This window comes from Oryctolagus cuniculus, chromosome 14 (assembly GCF_964237555.1).
Source record: "Oryctolagus cuniculus chromosome 14, mOryCun1.1, whole genome shotgun sequence".
Classification (NCBI taxonomy): domain Eukaryota; kingdom Metazoa; phylum Chordata; class Mammalia; order Lagomorpha; family Leporidae; genus Oryctolagus; species Oryctolagus cuniculus.
Genome location: NC_091445.1, coordinates 91717458 through 91738586, shown reverse-complemented (window position 1 = coordinate 91738586; position 21129 = coordinate 91717458). Strand labels below are relative to the sequence as shown.

At 41.4% G+C, this 21129-nt stretch overlaps 1 long non-coding RNA gene across 1 annotated transcript in view; it reads left to right on the top strand.

The window, feature by feature from the left end:
• The first annotated feature begins 211 nt into the window (after positions 1 to 211).
• The window catches only part of LOC138845221 (uncharacterized), a 29985-nt gene continuing 9067 nt past the window's right edge, over positions 212 to 21129 (top strand). Inside the window, exon 1 of the long non-coding RNA XR_011382112.1 lies at positions 212 to 454. This is a non-coding gene — a long non-coding RNA (uncharacterized lncRNA). The remainder of the gene's footprint in view (positions 455 to 21129) is intronic.

Here is a 21129-nt window from a genome sequence, read left to right as displayed (position 1 = left end):
TTTGATGCCAAGGCTTCTAGTTTTGTTGTCCCCTAAAGACCTCTGTGTTAACAGCTCAGTCCCCAAGGTCTTATGTTGACAGTTGGTGGATTATAAGTAATGGTTAATGGATTAAGGGTGAGGACCTAATCCAGTCGTGCTGTGTGAAGCTGCCATATTTGGAAGTGATTCCAGTGGGCCAGCTTGCTGGGGTGGAGCCCCATGACCGAATCAGAGCGACGTCATAAAGAAAAGCCGCAGAGGCAGAGATGGTGCTGTCACCAGGCGATCCTTACGCTGCATGTGCTCCCCATTGTCCTGGCTCACCAGTGGAGCTGCACTCTTAGATTGTGAACCTACAAATCTGCGGGCAGAAATAAGCCCATTTCCTTCAGAAGTGGCCGGTGCCAGGTGTTTTCAGTGATGAAAAGTTAACTAATACGATAGATATACCTGACATGACCTAGATGTACTGGTAAGTGTTTGAATCTATTACTTTTCAAAAATATGTATACTCATTATACAATAAATATATATGACAATATATAATTATGCATTATTACATAATTTTCAAAAGCAAGGCAATCCCATGATAAGATCATTTATTTTGTTGTCTCCAGGTGTGAGATGAAACTTCCTCTAACCAGTTAGTGAGGTGATGTTTACATTGTCCGTGTCCACAGAGTGTCCAGCATGGGTGCATGGTTGTGTGGGGAGGAAGGGCTGGGAGAGTTGTTTTCTTCTGCTTAATTGTTGCTTCATCTAACTTGTGTGCCTCTATGTACTACTATTGTTGCTGTCGTTATATAATTCTATAACAGGCCACTGGATAATGAATTATCCTGGAATCATGGTATGAGTATTTTTAAAATTTTTATTAATATAAAGGAACATGATTTCATGTATTTCAGGGATACAGTTCTAAGAAGATAACCATACATTCCTTCCTCTTCCCTCCCTCACTCACTCTCCTTTCCTTTTTTTCTTTAATTTACTTTATAATCACAGGCTTATTACACCACTAACTATCATGTTCAACAAGTGAAAAGTAGAACATTGTTCCACAGGAATATAGGCTAGGGCTATAAACAATAATTAAATCATAAGTTATCGGCTGGTGCCATGGCTCACTTGGCTAATCCTCTGCCTGCAGCGCCGGCATCCCAGGTTCTAGTCCCGGTTGCTCCTCTTCCAGTCCAGCTCTCTGCTGTGGACTGGGAGGGGAGCAGAGGATGGCCCAAGTGCTTGGGTCCCTGCACCCGCATGGGAGACCAGGAAGAGGCACCTGGCTCCTGGCTTCGGATCGGCTCAGCGCTGGCCGTAGTGGCCATTAGGGGAGTGGACCAATGGAAGGAAGACCTTTCTCTCTGTCTCTCTCTCACTGTCTATAACCCTCTTTCTGTCTCCCTCTCATTGTCTAACTCTGCCTGGCAAAAAAAAAAATCATAAGATATCAGTATGATTCCTATACATTGATATTTTGTTTTCTATATAACTACCACATATCAAAGAAAACATAACATTTGTTTTTGAGGATTATCTTATTTTACTGAGCAAAATGTTCTCCAATTGCATTCATTTTGTTGCAGAAGACAGGATTTTATTATTCCATTGTGTGTATATACCACATTTTCTTTATCCAGTCATCAGTTGATGGATATCTGGGTTGAATCTCTATCTTAGCTATTGTGAATTGAGCTGCAATAAACATGAGTATACAAATAACTCTTTCACATGCTGATTTAATTTTATTTAGGTAGATTCCCAGGAGTGGGATGGCTGGGTTATATGGTAGACCAACTTTCAGATATCCAAGGAATCTCCATAATGTCTGCCATATGGTTGCACTAGTCTACATTTTCATGAAGTGTATTAGGATAACCTTCCTCCACATCCCTGCTGGAACATACTGTGTTTTTTTTATGATAGTCATAATTGGGATGAGGTGAAACCTCAATGTGGCTTTTTGTTTGCATTTCCATGATGGACAGTGATCCTGTTCATTTTTTCATGTGCCTCTTGGCTATTTGAATTTCATCACTTGAAAAATGCCTGTTCATGTCCTTTGCCATTTCTTAACTGGATTGTTTGTTTTGTTGTTGTTCAGCTTTTTGATCTGTTTATAGATCCTGGATATTAATCCTTTATCAGTTGCATAATTTGCAAATATTTTCTCCCATTCTTTTGGCTGCTTTTTCACTTTGTTGCGTTTTCCTTTGCAATACAGAAGCCTCTAAGCTTGATATAATTCCACGTGTCTATTTGTGCTTTCATTGCCTGTGCTTCTGGGGTCTTTTCCAAGAAGTCTTTACCTATTGCCAATACTTTATAAAGTTCTCCAGTAATTTTATTTTATTAGGTAATAGATTTAAATCCTTGATCCATTTTGAGTTGTGTGGGCTCACCACGCAAGGCTGCACACTGTTGGCATGGGTGGGGCGGTGGCGCTCTTCAACAAGAAGCGCCGGAGACAAGCTTTGGTGAGCATGTCTGTGTATCAAGGATCAAGCATAGACTTTTCAAAGGCAGGCAGAGGGGGTATAGCTAATTCAGGGCAGCACTGATTCTACAGGATGAAGCCAGTGTTGGCACGGCCACATTTTTCCAATCAGCTCGAAGATCACGTAGCTAGGATAGATTTCCAGGTGGTCTCAATGGGCCTGAGCTACACCCGGGAGCTGTTTGCCGGATTGGCAGAAGGTAGGGGTAGGGAGAAATGTGCCCAGGGCTCCCACTGCCTGCCAGCAGTTGGGCTAACCTTCTGCATGGGCTACACAGGCAGACTCGGGATCACCCACAGAGTTAATTTTTGTATGAGGTGCAAAGTATGGGCCTTGTTTCATACTCTGCACATGGAGATCCAATTTTTCCAGCAATAATTTGTTAAAGAGTGGCATTTCTCCAGGGATTGATTTTAGCTTGTTTTTCAAAAATTAGTCAGTTGTAGATATGTGGATTAATTTCTGGGATTTCTATTCTGTTCCATTGGTCTACATCTCTATTTTTGTGTCAGTATCATGCTTTTCTGATTATAACTGTCCTGTAGTATGTCTTGAAATCTGGTATTGTGTGCCTCTAGGTTCACTTGTGTTCTTTAAGATTGCTTTAGGTTTTTACAGTCTCTTGGTGTTTCCATAGAATTTTAGGATCACCTTCTAGATCTGAGAAGAATATCCTTGGTGTTTTGATTGGGATCACATTGAATTTGTAAATTGCTTTGGTTAGTATGGACATTTTGATGATAGTAATTCTTCCAATCGGCAAAAATCAAAGATTTTTCTATTTTTTTGTGTGTCTTCTCTATTTCTTTCCTTAATGTTTTGTAATTTTCATTGAAGAAATCTTTTACATCCTCAGTTAAATTTATTCCAAAGTATTCAAATTTTTGTAACTATTGTGAATGGTACTGATTTTATAATTTCTTTCTCAGGCATGTCATTGTTTGTATATTATAATCTCAACAGAGACTGTTGAACTCTTATGAATTCCAATAGTCTCCGTTTGTTTCTCCTTATATAAAGAATTATGTGGCCGGCGCCGCGGCTCACTAGGCTAATCCTCTGCCTTGCGGCACCGGCACACCAGGTTCTAGTCGCGGTCAGGGCGCCGGATTCTGTCCCGGTTGCCCCTCTTCCAGGCCAGCTCTCTGCTGTGGCCAGGGAGTGCAGTGGAGGATGGCCCAAGTGCTTGGGCCCTGCACCCCATGGGACACCAGGAGAAGCACCTGGCTCCTGGCTTCGGATAGGTGCAGTGCGCCGGCCGCAATGCGCCAGCCACGGCGGCCATTGGAGGGTGAACCAACGGCAAAGGAAGACCTTTCTCTCTGTCTCTCTCTCTCACTGTCCACTCTGCCTGTCAAAAAAAAAAAAAAAAGAATTATGTTATTTGCAAACAGGGTAATTTTACAACTTGTATCCCTTTGATTTCTTTTTGTGCCTTCCAGAACTATATTGAATAGCATTGGTGAAAGTGAGCATCTTTGTCTGGTCCTGGATCATAATGAAATGCATCTAACTTTTCCCCATTCAATATGATTTCTAGCTGTGCACTTGTCATATATTGCCTTGATTGTGTTGAGGAGTGTTCTTTCTATACCCAATTTGCTTAAGCCTTTTTTATCATAAAAGGATCTTGTATTTTATCAAATACTTTCTCTGCATCTGCTGAAATAATCATGTGATTTTTATTCTTCAATTTGTTATTGTGATGTATTACATTTATTGATTTCCATATGTTGAAGCATCCCTACATCCCTGGAATAAATCTGACTTGGTCTGGGTGAATGATCTTTTTTAATATTTTTGATTTGATTAGCTAGTATCTTGTTGAGGATTTTTGCACTTCTTTTCACCAGGGATATTGGTCTTTAGTTCTCTTTCTTTGTTGTATCTTTTTCTGGTTTTAGGAATAATGTGATACTGGCCTCATTGAAGGAATCTGGGTGGATTTCTTCCCTTTTTTTTTTTTTTTTTTTTTTTTTTTTGACAGGCAGAGTGGACAGTGAGAGAGAGAGAGACAGAGAGAAAGGTCTTCCTTTGCCGTTGGTTCACCCTCCAGTAGCCGCCGCGGTTGGCGCGCTGCGGCCGGCGCACCGCACTGATCCGATGGCAGGAGCCAGGAGCCAGGTGCTTTTCCTGGTCTCCCATGGGGTGCAGGGCCCAAGCACCTGGGCCATCCTCCACTGCACTCCCTGGCCACAGCAGAGGGCTGGCCTGGAAGAGGGGCAACCGGGACAGAATCCGGCGCCCCGACCGGGACTAGAACCCGGTGTGCCGGCGCCGCTAGGCGGAGGATTAGCCTAGTGAGCCGCGGCGCCGGCCTCCCTTTTATATAGTTCAAGAAGAATTAGTGTTAGGTCTTCCTTAAAAGTTTGGTAGAATTGAGCAGCAAAGCCATCTGGTGATTTTCTTTATTGGGAGGGTCTTTATTATTAATCCAATCCCTATATTGGTTATGGGTCTATTTAGGTTTTCTAAGTCTTTGGGCCTCATTTTTGGTAAATTGTATATCCAGAAATCAATCCATTTCTTATGGATTTTCCAATTTGTTGGTGTATAGCTTTTGTAACAGTTCCTAATGATTCTTTTTATTTCAGTGGCATCATTTGTAGCATTTCCTTTTTCATCTTTGATTTTATTAATTTTGGACTTCTCCCTTTTTTGGTTAGTTAGGCCAATGGTTTATCAATTTTGTTTATTTTTTCACAAAACTGGCTCTCATTTTACTGAATTTTTGTATGATTTTTATTTCAATTTTGCTTATTTTAATTAATCCCTATTCTACTAATTTCGGGTTTACAAATGATAGCTAAGGATACACTACATGTGGAAATAGAAAAGATAATCAGCATCAAAGAATGTGAAGACGAAAATCTTCCTAATAATTGTTCAACGGATATCCAAAACAAACAATAGGAATATTTATGGAAAAATGGCAGGGCCAGGTAATTACTTATCAATAATAACCTTAAATGTAAATGGACTAAAGTCCCAAATTAAAAGATACAGACTGGCTGAATGGATTAAAAAGCAAGATCCATCTATATGCTGACTGTGAGAAACACAACTCACCTACAAGATACATACAGACTGAAAGTGAAAGAATAGAAAAAGAGATTCCATGCAAATGGAAAGCAAAAAGGGCAGGAGGGGCCAGCACCCATATGGGTGACAGTCCAAGCCCTGGCTGCTCTACTTCCAATCTGCTCCCTGCTAATGCACCTGGGAAAGCTACAGAACAAGGCCCAAGTCACTGAGCCTCTGACAGCCATGTGGGAGACCTGTAATAACCTCCTGGCTTCTGGATTTGGCCTGGCCCAGCCCTGGTCATTGAGGCCATTTAGGGAGTGAATCTGTGGATAGATCTTTTTCTTACCCTCTGTCCTCTGTGTGTGTGTGTGTGTGTGTGCTTTTCTCTTTCTATAACTCTGCCTTTTAAATAACTAAATAAATCTTTTTAAAAACCAAACAGTATGGGGCCAGCATTGTGGCACAGTGGGTTAACCTGAGAGCATCCTGTATGGGAGTTGGTTTGACTCCTGGCTGCTCCACTTCCAGTCCAGCTCTCTGCTAATTAGCCTGGAAAGCAAGATGGCCTAAGTTCCTGGGCCTCTGAATCCACCTGGGAGACCTGGAAGAAGTTCCTGGTTTCTAGCTTCAGCCTAGCGCAGCCCCAGCTGTTGTGGCCATTTAGGGAGTATACAAGTGCATTGAAGACCTCATTCTCTCTATTCTCTCTCTCTCCCTCTCTCTCTCTCTCTAATTCTGCCTTTCAAATAAATTTTTTTTAAAAAAAATGAGCAGGAGTAGCTATCTTAATAACAGACAAAACGGACTTTAAGACAAAAACTGTTAAAACAAAGAAAGGCATTATATAATGATTAAGGGATCAACTCAACAGGAGGATGTGACTATAGTGATTGTACATGAACCCAATGATAGAGTATCCAGCTATCTAAAACATATGTTAATAAATCAAAGGGAGATACATCCTCCAGTTCAATAATATGTATCTGGGACATGCTCAAGCTGACTTGCCCCAAATGGTAGAGTTAGAAACATACCAGGGGATTCCAATTCAATCCCATCAAGGTGGCATGTACCAATGCCATCTCACTAGTCCAAGTGATCAATTTCAGTTCACAATGGATCATAATGAAAGGACTAAGAGTCAAACGGATCACACAAACAAGTCTAGTGCCTGCTAATACTAACTGATAGAATAAATAAAGGGGAGAGTGATCCAACATGGGAAGCGAGATACACAGCAGACTCATAGAATGGCAGATGTCCTAAACAGCACTCTGGCCTCAGAATCAGCCCTAAAGGCATTCGGATCTGGCTGAAAAGCCCATGAGAGTATTTCAGGCATGGAAAGCCAAGACACTCTGGCAAAAAAAAAAAAAAAAAAAAAAAAAAAAAAAAAAAAAAAAAAAAAACTAAATGAAAGATCTCTGTGAGTGAGATCCCAGAGGAAACAACAGGTCTTCAAAGAAGGAGGTACCTTTCTCTGAAGGGAGGAGAGAACCTCCACTTTGACTATGACCTTGTCTAAATAAGATAAGAGTCGGAAAACTCAAAAGGCTTCCATAGCCTTGGAAACTCATGACTGGAGCATAGGGAGATTACTGATGCCATAAACAGGAGTGTCAATTTGTAAAGTCAACAACAGGAGTCACTGTGCACTTACTCCTCATGTAGGATCTCTGTCCTTAATGTGCTGTACATTGAGATTTAATGCTATAATGAGTACTCAAACAGTATTTTTCACTTTGTGTTTCTATGTGGGAGCAAACTGTTGAAATCTTTACTTAATGTATACTAAACTGATCTTCTGTATATATAGAAAATTGAAAATGAATCTTGATATGAATGGAAGGGGAGAGAGAGCAGGAAAGGGGAGGGTTGCGGGTGGGAGGGAAGTCCTCGGGGGGAGCCAATGTAGTCCATAAGCTGTACTTTGGAAATCTATATTCATTAAATAAAAGTTAAAAAAACAGATCTTTGTATGTAACACATCTAGGTTTTCTCAACAATAAATGTAACATTTTCAACTATTGAAAGTTGAAACTGGTACATCTGGAGAGTCACATGTAACAAGATAATTAATATCAGTTTTAAAACAATAAAAATGAATATTCTAAGGTAGGTGTTTGGCCTAGTAGTTAAGACACCAGTTGGAAAACCCATGTCCCACATGAAACTACCTGGGTTTGGTTCCTGGCTCCAAACACTGACCCCCAACTTCCTGGTAATGCAGACTCTAGGAGGCATCATTAATGGTCCACGTGGTCAGATTCTTGCCACCCACTTGGGAGACTTAGATATTGAGTTCCTAGATCCTAGCTTTTGAGGGCATTTGGGGAGTGTGCCAGCAGGTGGGGTTCACTCTCACTCTCACTCTCTACCTTTGTCTCTCTGTGTCTCTCAAATGAATTAATTAAGAAAAAAAAAGGTATGAATGGTCTTTGAAAAGAATCTCCAATTTTATTTCTGTAAATTCTTTGTTTTATGTTAGAATTGAAGATGAATTTACAGAGTTGAATATACCAGTGAGCAATGACTAACCTTGGAATTCAAAAGCCTGAGCTCAAATCTCAACTTTGCTAATCTCACAGATTACTCAAGTGGAGAGTGACTTTTCTCTTCCTAAAAACGGGTTTAATATCCTTTGCCATAATACTCCTTAAGGGTTGTTTTGAAAATTAAATAAGTTAATGTACTACACTGAAATTCTTGTGAAATACGGAGCTCTCACTATTAACTTAGTGGTCAGAAAACAGATGTTGAGGTCCACCCAACACTCAAGACCTTCATTTCTAGCACTGGGTATAAATCTACCAAGAATAAAATAAGGCATGTGTATATTTTGTCATGAAACACATGGAATGTCAGAAGAACTCACATTGCCTTGTTGTACATATTTTAAATCTGCTATCTCATCTTCCTGGTGATTGACAAATTCAATATCAGTCAGAAACTGTTAGTGTCCTCTGTCTCCTGCTGCTGCTCTATACAGGTTCCGCAAAATACCTGGTTGGTGCTGCTGTGAACTTCTTGGAGATACAGGCGTAGGTGGAGTCCACATGTTCTGGTACTGGAGATACAGGTGTAGATGGAGTCCATGTGTTCTGGTACTGGAGATACAGGCGTAGATGGAGTCCACATGTTCTGGTACTGGCGATACAGGCATAGATGGAGTCCACATGTTCTGGTACTGGAGATACAAGCGTAGATGGAGTCCATGTGTTCTGGTACTGGAGATACAGGCATAGATGGAGTCCACATGTTCTGGTACTGGAGATACAGGCGTAGATGGAGTCCACATGTTCTGGTACTGGAGATACAGGCATAGATGGAGTCCACATGTTTTGTTCTTGGAGATACAAACATAGATGGAGTCCACGTGTTCGGGTACTGGAGATACAGGTGTAGATGGAGTCTACATGTTCTGTTACTGGAGATACAGACATAGATGGAGTCCACATGTTCTATTACTGGAGATACAGGTGTAGGTGGAGTCCACATGTTCTGTTTCCGGAGATACAGGCGTAGGTGGAGTCTACATGTTCTGTTACTGGAGATACAGGCGTAGATGGAGTCCACGTGTTCTGGTACTGGAGATACAGGTGTAGATGGAGTCTACATGTTCTGGTACTGGAGATACAGGTGTAGATGACGTCCACGTGTTCTGGTACTGGAGATACAGGCGTAGATGGAGTCCACATGTTCTGGTACTGGAGATACAGGCGTAGGTAGAGTTCACATGTTCTGTTACTGGAGATACAGGCGTAGATGGAGTCCACATGTTCTGGTACTGGAGATACAGGTGTAGATGGAGTCCACGTGTTCTGGTACTGGAGATACAGGTGTAGATGACGTCCACGTGTTCTGGTACTGGAGATACAGGTGTAGATGAAGTCCACGTTTTCTGGTACTGGAGTTACAGACATATATGGTGTCCACATCTTCTGTTCTTTTAGATGCAGGCATAGATGGAGTCCACATAATCTGTTAGAATTTAGGGTTTCACTCCTCGGTTCCAGTCATGGATTTCATCACCCTCGGGGTTCAGCCTCCAGATTTTCTCCCCTCCACTGCAGCGCATTTCAAATCAGCACATCCCAGAATGTTCAGAATCCACCTCCTACCTGGTGTTCCAGTTTCAGAGACAGTCACTTTCCCTGTCTTGAGCTGGGGTCACTTTGGCTCCCTCTACTCCTAGCATGTCATTCCTAGAAATCCCAGGATTTGGTTTTCAATGAACCATAGCATAGAAACTATTCTTCCAGCACTCACCCTCCAATATTGAAGCCAAATGAGAGTTGTTAAATCTTAAGTTAGGACATAGGATAGCTGATGTTGCTTGCTCTTTCCTGGTACTCTCCCTCTGCAACCAACATGACAACAGTTCACTAACAGCACCAGTTGGTTTACTTTCTCTGTAACGACTCATGAGACAAACATACGTATTTACACTTAATTTATTGTGTACATAGCATCTGCTTCATCATTTCTTCCTTCTAACAGAGCTCTAATTTTATTCAGGCATCATTGAAATGGAATGATTCATCAGAAGCTATTTCTGACCTCTAGAACATCCATCCTTCACTCATTGACCAACCCCTTTCACAGCTCTTATTTTTTCCTGACATTTAAGTTTTAAATATTAATTAGGAACTCATCTCCTGTTGCAGGCATGTCTCTCATATAATCTAAGCTCATAAGCTTCAGTCCAACCCTGTTGTCAGTGCTCAGACATGGAATGAAACCCAGGTCCTATCTCAGCCCATGAAGCATAAGGAGAGATTTGCCACTGCCCTCAGTTGAATTCTTTGTGGCTCTCCTAGAGAAGCGACCAGGGGGAGCCCTCTTCATTCTTAGGGGTGAAGGGGAAGCCATGAGCTGAAGGTCCTGGTAAGTCTACCCTCATGAAACCAGGCCTGGGAGGAGCTGAAAGGACACTAAGTCTGCATCCCTCAAGACCCAACTAAGTAACATATCCCATCAGCACCATGGCCAGCTGCCTCTGGGAGGTCCAGGCTGTGACTCCAGGGGTTTCTTCTTTCCTTCCTAAGCAGTTAGGTGTAGAGGTTCTGTCTCCCAGACCCTGGAAGTACATGCTTCCTAAATGCTGTGGCTTGTGAGAATCAAGTTGTTTCTAACTATATGGTCAGTCTACATGAATAAAGAGAAGTGCCCAGTGGACTAGGCCTTACAAGTTTACTCTAAATAGGAAACCAAGTCACAAAAAGCAGATGCCTTTTAATTATAGTCAAATGTTTATTTTCTCTTTCCTTGCTTTAAGCCTTCCTCAATCTTAACACTCAAGTAAGTGAGAAAAATTATTCCATGGTACTTGGTGAATATGCAAATAACCAACACAAGTTCATATCCACACAAAGTCAATTATAATTAAATTTATCATGCTTTTAGCTTGGTCTGATTCATTATGGAAAGGTTATTTTTTTCAGACAACTTTGAATTAACTTTAGAATAGAATTTTGCCCGCCAGTTCTTTCCCTTGAAGCCCTATTAACAGTCAGCTAGTGGCTGTGATTTAAAATGCATTCCATCTGGAAGCCTGCTGGAAGAACTCCCCTACAGAAGTACAAGGAAATGAAATAGCTTGGCATTTTCATAGGCCTCTTTCAAATTGCATCTCAAAAAATTTCCTTGAAAATGTGTTTAAAATTCAGGTCCCCAATCTGTTGATTCTTGTATGGTCATATTTCCAGGGAACTGTTAAACACACACACTACTTCCCAGAGTCATGGATGAAATTTCCAGTAGCACAAGAAGTCAAGTATCAATGGAGCTCAAAATGTGTGACTTTTATAAATTGGCAAGTACCAGGGTCAAGTTAATTATTGTATTTGTTTTCTTTTTTGTAAAATGGGAATAAACTCATCTGTTTCAAAATTTGTGAACCTTAAATGAGATCATTTGTGTTATGCTCTGGACCATGAGTGTCTCATAGTAGGTGCGCAATGGCTGTTTGTGTTCTCAATACCAACTCAGGCTCATATTCAACTTCCTCGTCAACTAGGCTCCAGTTTAACCTTTAACCTTGTCTTCCACTTTTCTCTTACTCTGTCCTCTCTCTGGAACCCTCCGCATACCACCGTCCAGTCAGGATGCGTCACTGTCACAGCTGAGCTTTGTGTTCTATACCTCCCCTTCCAGGCCAATTCCCCTCCCTTTAGCCTCCCCATGCCATGGCTTCCCACAAAATCCTTGCCCTACTGCAGACTCTAGGGACTCTGCCTTCACTGATGAACTCTGTCTGCTCCTGCTACTCTTCCTCAGAGGCTGCCTTGGCCACAAACCTGCTGTCCACAGTGTGGCTCAGCCTTGGGCGTTTCACTCCTCACCAGCTAGACATGGGTTCCCTGAGGGCAGGGATCTGGACACAATACCTCTGCCATGTGGCCTGAAGCTTGGGGAACAACACAGTCAAGTCAATATATGATAAACCCTATACCAGCATCATATGGAATGGGGAAAATTTGTAAGCATTTTCGCTAAGACGTAGAACCAGACAAGGATGCCTGTTTTCATCACTGGTACTCAATATAGTTCTGGACATTTTAGCCAGAGCAATTAGGCAAGAAAAATAAATCAAAGGGATACAAATTGGAAGGGAGAACATCAAAGTATCCCTGTTTGCAGATGACATGATCATTATATATATATATATATATATATATATATATATGGAAGCCAAAAGACTCCACTAAGAAACTATTGGAACTCATAAGAGAATTTTGTGAAGTTGCAGAATATAAATCAATACACAAAAACAAATAACCTTTTTCATAGACAAACAATGCCATGGCTGAGAAAAACTTGTGAAAATTATAAAACATTAAAGAAAGAATAGAAGATGACACAAGAAATGGAAAAATCTTCCATGTTCGTGGGTTGGAAGAATTAATATTATCAAACTGTCCATATTACCCAAAGCAATTTACAGATTCAGTGTGATCCCAATCTCAATATGAAAGACATTCTTCTCAGATGTAGAATCAACTATGCTAGAATTCATAAGGAAACACAAGAGACCTCAAATCGCTAAAGCAATCTTAAACAACAAAAACAAATCTGGAGGAATCACAATACCAGATTTCAATCCCTGGAGCAGTCTCTTCAACAAATGGTGCTTGGGAAATCAGATCCATGCATACAAAATATGAAAAAAAAAAACCCTACGATATACCTTATCAAAAGTAAATTTTAAATGGATCAAGGATCCAAATCTGAGATGACTTATCATCAAATTACTAGAGGAAACCATTGGGGAATGTCTGCAAGACACTGGCATAGGCAAAGAGTTCTTGCTTAAGATCCCAGAAGCACAGATGATTAAAGAAAAAATAGATAGATGGGATTATACCAAGCGAAGAAGCTTCTGTACTGCAAACGAAATGCTTGGCAAAATGAAGAGGTAACTGACAGAATGGGAGAAAATATTTGCAAACTATGCAACTGATAAAGGATTAATATCCAGGATTTATAAAGAGCCCAAGAAATTCAACAAAACAACCCAGTTAAGAAATGGCAAAGGACATGAACAGACATTTTTCAAAGACTGAAATTCAAATGCCCAACAGACACATGAAAAAATATTCAGATCACTAGTCATCAGGGAATTGCAATGAGGTTTCACCTCACCCCAGTTAGAATGCTCTCATACAGAAATCAAAAATACAATAGATGCTGGCAAGGATGTGGGAGAAAAGTATCCTAATCCACTGTTGGTGGGAATGTTAACTAGAAAAACCACAAGAAAGACAGTATGGATATTCCTCAGAAATTTGAAAATAGAGCTACCATATTACCCAGCCACCCCACTCCTGAGAATTTACCCAAATGAAATGAAGTCAGCATATGAAAGAATTATCTCTAGCCCCACATTTATTGCAGCTCAGTTCACTTTACGGAAGATGTAGAATCAACCCAGATGTCCAGAACTGATGACTGCATAAAGAAAATGTGGTACAAATACACTATGGAATACCACTCAGCCATAAAAAGGAATGAAATCCTGTATTTTGCAACAAAATGGATGAAACTGTAAATGATTATGCTCAGTGAAAAAGCCAGTTCCAAAAAGGCAAACACCATAATTTTTCCCTGATACATGGCAGTTAAACTAGAACACAAAAATATATAGGAATGAAATGGACATCCTGTGATATATTTGTGGGTTTTAACCCTTGTTTACACTCTTGGAGAAACTGTGGCCTTACTACTTTTTACTTGTTGAATATTATGGTTAGTGACGAATTAAGCCTATGATTATAGGGTGGATTGAAAGTATGTCCTTCTGGGCCAAGCAATGAGGTGTAGCTGGTAAAGCCGCCACCTGCAGTGCTGGCATGCCATGCAGGCACTGGTTTGAGCCCCAGCAGCTCCACTTCTGATCCAGCTCTCTGTTGTGGCCTAGGAAAGCAGTAGAAGATGGCCCAAGTCTTCGGGCCCCTGCACTAGTGTGGGAGACCCAGAAGAAGCTCCTGGCTCCTGGCTCCTGGCTTCAGATCGACTCAGCTCCAGCTGTTGTGGCCAACTGGGGAGTGAACCAGCAGATGGAAGATTTTTCTCTCTCTCTCTCTGCCTCTCCTTCTCTCTGTGTAACTCTGCTTTCAAATAAATAAATAAATTTTTTTTAAAAAAAGAAAAGAAATTATGTCTCTGCAAAAATTAAAGGAAAAGGAGAAGGAAAGGGAAGGGTGAGTATGAGGGAGGGAGAGGTGGAAGGGGAGTAGTGTGGTTGTCTTCTTAGAACTCTAGTGTAAAATACACAAAATCCGTTCTCTTTATATTGATAAGAATTAAAGGAAAAAATATTGACCTGGTTTCTAAATTGAACAAAAAAAATTACTGACCTTAGAATAAACAATTTCCCTTTAATATCCTCATTGCCTTTTTTTTTTAAACAACAATACAAATGAAACACCTGCCTTCACTGATTAATGCACTTATTGAGAGTTTGGATCAAAATGATGGACAGGAAATACATGTAGGAACTTCGAGCCAGGATAGAAGTGAAAAGGGCCTGTCACGAAGCTGAAGCCAGATACTGTGCTTAAATAAAATCTTCCTGGTGACCGGCAGTCACCATGTCAACTATTCAAAGTTGACACAAAGCAAGAGGTTGTTACGTGAGTCTAGTTGTGGGGCTGGCTTCTTGGAATTCACATTCAAATCAAACTGGAGAGGAGAAAGTGTGGACCTCTACATTTCAAATCTCCTTTTTGTGATTAAGCTGTATTGATTTGTGGGTTCCTGTAAGGACAAACCACATAGCCATACTTGTTCATTTCTATGCTCCCTGGAAAAGCCATGATAACAGCCAGGCGATTCTGCAGACAAAAGCTAGTCAACAGTTGCATGAAAGACAGTAAGAAAGCACGTGGAGGGGCAGGGGTGTGGCAGGGTGGTTTAGAAGCTCCTCGGGACACCCATGCCCCATATCAGAGTCCCTGTTTTCATGCTAGTTCCACTTCAGTTCCCAGCTTTCTGCATTAGCACCCGGGAAGGCAGCAGGTGATGGCTCCAGTACTTGGATTCTGGCCACCCATAGGGGAGACCAGGATGGGGTTCCTGGCTCCTGGCTTGGACTCTGGCCCAACCGGGACAATTGTAGGCATTTGGAGTGTGAACCAGAGAATGGAAAATTCATATTCATTCATGTTGTCTCTCTCTCCCTCTCTCTCTCTCTCTCACTCTCTCGTATAAATAGATAAATTTTTTTAGTGAGCAATGCCATGTTTACCTCAAGCTGTTTTCTCCATAGGACAGGCAAATTGACAGGCAAACCATAGTCATTCAAGTACCGACACTTGGCACATGTTTTCTTGAAAATGAATGTAAAGTGCATCACTAGCACCAAGGGAAACGGCTGACAATGTTTGTTTCCAGTGCTAAAATCTGAGCTTTCAGATGAAAATTCAAACTCCGGAGAACTTGTGTCTTCCGCTGTAAGCTTGACAGCTTCTGATGTTTAAACACTGCTTCTTGTGAGGTTGGAAATCATATACACGAATCTGATATGTGTGAGCGTGATATATTTATCATATTTATCATATATCTGTGTACCCACAGATATAAACAAAGGAAAATATTTTTCAGAAGATCCATTCTTTTTTTTAAAAGAATAACAACATCCAGAAACCTATTGGAAAATTTGGGGAGTGCATGTGTCAGAGACAGATGAAGTGAAAAGTCAATCATAATCATCAATCAAAACAGAGGTGCTTCTCTTACTTAAATGTAGCTGTGGGTTTTAAACTGTGCTTTAGTGAGGAGGGAAATTTGTACAATAATCAAAGTATTTTTTTATGTGGAGCCATTTTAACCCACATGTGATTGAACCAGTGGGTCATAAACTGTGTCTGAGGAAACTCAGCCCTCACAGTGAGGCTATAAAGCCCTTTGTCATGTTTGTCTTGTTATATACAAACATTTGACACATAGATGACATTCTAAGAACTTTATTCCAAATTGATGGGAGATTTGCTCATAAGGAGGTGTATCATTAAGCGAGATAAAGATAAAATGATCTTCCCATTATTGTTATATCAAAGCATTATACTGAAAGTGATTAAGATATTGCAATAACATGTACTTCTTTAAATAATGTGGGAAAATATTTGAATAAGGAATCAATCTTTGATGCAAGTTCAATGTAAAGACAGGAGAGATCACTAACCAATGTATTCTTAAAATATTAATGAATAATAATCTATGTTTACGTAAGTTCTTAGTAAGCACTTTCTGGACTTTTGTTAACCTACGATGCTATCAGGTCATGTCCAGGACCTGGTCATTGAGGCAATCCTACCAAGTCTGGTACCTGTAGAAAGGCAAACACAGTCCACTGAAAGCACTACCTGGTTGCTTTTTTAAAGCTGACTTTGCATCACAACAGGGTTGATCACTCTTTTTAGTCAAAGATCATCATAGACATGGAGTAGGAGGATACCATCAGGCACTGACAGAACATCCAGTGGCGTGGTGTGTACAGAAACTGGGGGTCTTGTGTGATACAGTTTTCGATTCACTGCAAATGCATTCTTCCCTTGAATGTTAGGAGGCATGAAAGATTTCCATGCATCCCAACCTGCACTTATTGGATCCCATCTGGACTTTGGACCAAGTCACACACAGTGGGCTTCAAATTCGAACCTTGTGTGTGAAGTCTGTGTGGTTGTAACCAATTTCTGTCATTTCTCAGAGTCTGCAGTGTTCTCACCGCTATAGGGAGAAGGATGTTTTTCCCTCTGTGCATCATCAAGGGCACCGGACTCAGAGTGCTCAGCAGAGAAATCTGTATTTTACCATTTGGTCTTTGGAATGTTACAGACTCTAGGCTCCCAGATATTGCAGGGCCTTATGGGAAACCCCACTTTCTTACATAACATACTGCACTGGTGTTAGGGCCAAAGAATGACTTAAACTAAAATAACCAATATTTAATTTACAAAGGTCATTGCTGTAAAGAAAATTACTAGACATAAACACAATAAAACTGGGTTTTAGACATCTGCAAAATAGGCTTAATGATCTCTTTCTGGTCCCACATATTTTTGTAAAATTCAGATGCAATAAATGAGAGTCATTGAATTACACAAAAACATAGGGGAGTGATTTAATTGAGAATTGAAGAGAAAACACTGCATTAGTCAACTTTTCATCACTGTAACAAGCACTTGAGAGAAGGCATTTGTGAAGGAAGAATGTTCATTTTGGCACACAGCTTTGTGGTTCACAGTCCACAGTTGGGTTGCCCATTGGTCAGGTCTCTAATAACGGCAGTGATTGGCAGAACAAGTTCAGAGGAGAAATGGCATGGCCAGCAGGATGCAGAGAGAGGAGAACACTAGTGTTTCTTTACAAAGCAAGGTCTCCCTTGGTAAAGCCCTCACGACTGAGCCATAGGCAGCTCCATCCCACCTACTTAATCTGATACAATCACTTCCCAAAGGGTTTGCCTTCAGACACCACCGTCAGGATTGAGTTTCCATGCGTAATCCAGTCACCATTAACCTTAATCCACTGACCACAAGCCTAAGACTCTGAGGATAAAACTCCTAAATGCACAAGTCATTGGAGGACACCCAAGATAATATGCAAGCTACAATAAACACATGGAAAATACGACAACACAGGATAAAATATTTCACTGTTTTCACTATACTGGGAAAATTAGAATAGTTATCAAAGAGCCCATATCATGTATTCTTTTCCAACAGTTATTTAGCAAACTCTCTTCTGGACTCTGACAGGCAGGGCATCTGCCTTTACAAATAAAAAGGATATTTGGTTTTCAGAAAAAAAGGTACATCAGTCAAACAGTCTAATAATTAAGCTGTTTTAAGTCCCATAAATGAAAGCAATGAGTACACATTAAAAAGGATACCTAGGGTGGGGCATCCACTCTGCCTGGGGCAGGGCCAGTCCCCTGCAAGCTGATTTGTCAGCTTACAGGAGCAGGAGGGATGGCAGTGGGGCATGTGCAGTGGCAATTTGAGAGAGAGCAAAATCCTCAGATCAGATAAGGGGCTGTGGGGATGAAAAATATGGAGTGACATGGGAGAGAGTCAGGAGTTGGGAGTCTGAGAAAGGGCTAAACCTCGGTCATGCAGGGGCTCAAAGGGCCCATTAGGGAGTATTGACTTGAATTCACATGCAACGGAATCTGTCCCATGGAGGGGCTTCAACAGGTGAATGGCAGGATCTAGGATCTGCACAAAGCATGAAAAAGCCAGTGTAGCTGTAGTGCACAGAGTTCACAGAGGGGTGAAGTAACACCAGGTGGATCCATGAGGATAGCATTCCAGCCAGCTGCAGGTTAGGATGAAATATTGGACCTGGTGAGACGGAAGGAGGTGGTCAAGACAAGACAGACTTTGCAGGTAGAAGAGCCAGGTGAGTGCTAAGAGAGAACAGTCAGGCAGCAGCAACATCCCCTGTGCAGAAGAAAATGGTAAACAGTAGGAAGTAACACGACTCTGGTTGAATAAACACTTCTGCTGGACGAACGGCTTGGAGATTATTTGTAAATACGATTTTCAATATTTGGATCACTCTTTTCCTCAGAAAAAATTCTAGCAACTTCTCAAAAGTAAATAAAAGCTAGATATAGGCCTATGCTAAGAGAGATCATCAATTTTGTTCTATTCAATATTATCATTTCATTTATCCAAAAATGAATTTCTATCATGATGACTGTTCTCATGATAAGGTTTCATGAGCATACTTTAGCAGCAATATCATACATTTTATTTGACATCTCTACTTTTCTAAAGTTTCCTTACATATGCTTTTTATAGAGGTATTTATATGTTAATACCTTCACTATGTAAGTTTTCCATAATTATATTACCAACACCTCTACTTACATTTTCATCCAATTTTCTTTTATTTGCTTTTATGGGGAGAATAAAAAATGGCAAGTTTCTCACAACCATTTCAAAATATGCAGGATGATATTTCTAGATAACTTTGTCACCGTAAAAAACATCATTGTGACTGATTTTCAAGGAAAGGAGTAAGGAACGAGAAGTTTTCACTACATATGCATACATAAAATCATGTAGAATTCTATAGTCAACCATCCAGCCAACAGCATCTGCAAGAAATGTGCCCAGGTTCCCAACACCACTGTATCCAAGCTGCTTATCTCCTCTGCATTATGAACAAGCACAGAATTATCTCTGACCCAGCGTGGCTGCTCTCAGGGATCCTTCTGAGACGAGCAGGCAAGGAGGGTGCCCATTCTGTCCCATGAGGTACTTAAAGTGTCCATAATTTCTCATCCCCTCAGCGATTTTCTCACAGTAAATGTTTTCCTATACTCCTTCCTTTTCACCTTATCTAGTGATTGATTCTTTCCGTAATGCATCTTTCATTCGCCCAAGCACATATAAAAATAAATTACAGTTTACTCGGGGCATCAATAATAGGGCAGCACTATTGCTTTTTGCTGGAACTGAAGATGCTGTCTGTCAGCAAATTCCTGTGAAATGCATCGATGGGAAGAGCAACACTCATAAAGTTGTACATCAGCCTCGCGTGTCTGAGAATTGTGAAGTATGGCCAAAGCAGTAAATAATTAAGAATCAGGCAGCAAGCATTTAGCTTAGTGGTTAGAACGCCCTTAAAATGGTAACAGTAGAAATCAAGATTCACAATGCAGAACAATATTTTTCAACCAGGGAGGACTTTCCCTCTCAAAGGATGTGAATTTCTGTAGGTATCTGCGGTTGTCACAACAGGGGTGGGGCTTTGCTACTGACACCTGTTGAGTAGAATACGAAGATGGCTGGTGACATTCTACAGTGCAAAGGACAGGAACCTCCAACAGGTGTTTTTTCAGCCTCTAATGTCAGTAGGGCTGAAGTTGAGAAACCTGCTCTACAGTACCCAATATTAGAACAAAACCCTGAGCATATGCACATAGGATCACCTAGCAAGTTTACACCTAGCGTAAAGTGCATGCAAAATCCAAGAGAATTGACAAGAATTCCAAACATCATTTGGAATCAAAAACATCAACTGGAAATTGCTCTAATGATCAGTGACAGTGGACTGTCTAAACAAATTATGTTTCACTATTCATACAGTGGAACAATATACAGGGATAAGAATGGACACACAGGGAGTGGGTGTGGGGAGCAATTCGGACTAGACTAAGTTACTGGAATTAAGACTTATTCTATGCATCTGCTCTCCCACAATATGGTGCTGGGAGAGAAGTAAACAGCTTCTGCACAGCTGCCTCCAGTTCAACCAATAAACTGTAGGACTTGCTCCTGATTGGAGGAGAGCAGCGTACTCGGCGTGTGGGCAGCCGAGTTGGGAGTGGCAGAGGAGGACTATAAAGGAGGAGAGAGATGGCATGCACCAGGAACATCTAAGGGGAACATCTATCTAAGGGAATACCTGTGCAGCCCCCGAGAGAGCCGGCCGGCGGTGTGCCGCTCCCCTGCGGAAGTGGGGAAAGTGGCCAGGGGGAACCGCCCTTCCACGGAGGTGGAAGGGACAGTAGCCAACCCGGGAAGAACCAGCAGCAAACCCGGGGAGGGCCGAGCAGACGAAAGAACAGCGCAGGGTCCTGTGTCGTTCCCCCACGAAGAGGGGGAGTGACATAATGGTGCCGTGACTCGGATATGAAGCCTAGGCAGGGCTTAGTGTCGTTCCTCCACGAAGAGGGGGAGCGACAAGTGGGTGTTTAGTCAAGAGGTTAAGATGCCTGCATCCCATGTCAGAATATCTTGCTTTGATTCCTGGCTCTGGTTCTTGACTTATTCACCACCAATGAAGACCTTGGAGGCAGCAGTGATGACTCAACTACCTGGGTTCCTGCCATCCACATGGGAGACCTGGATTGAGTTTCCAGCCCCCAGCATCAGTGCTCACCACCCCCCTCCCCTGCTATTGCAGGCATTTGTGGAGTAAGATAGAAGATGGGAGGGCCCTCTGCGGTACCTCCCAAATAGTAATAAAAGGATGGACATATGACAACATGAATGGTCCTCATAAACACACAAGTAGCAAGGCACAGCACAGTACATGCTTCATGATCTTCTTCACCAAAAAATTTCAAAAGCAGTCAAAGTCATCCATGATTTCTGGAATGAAGATG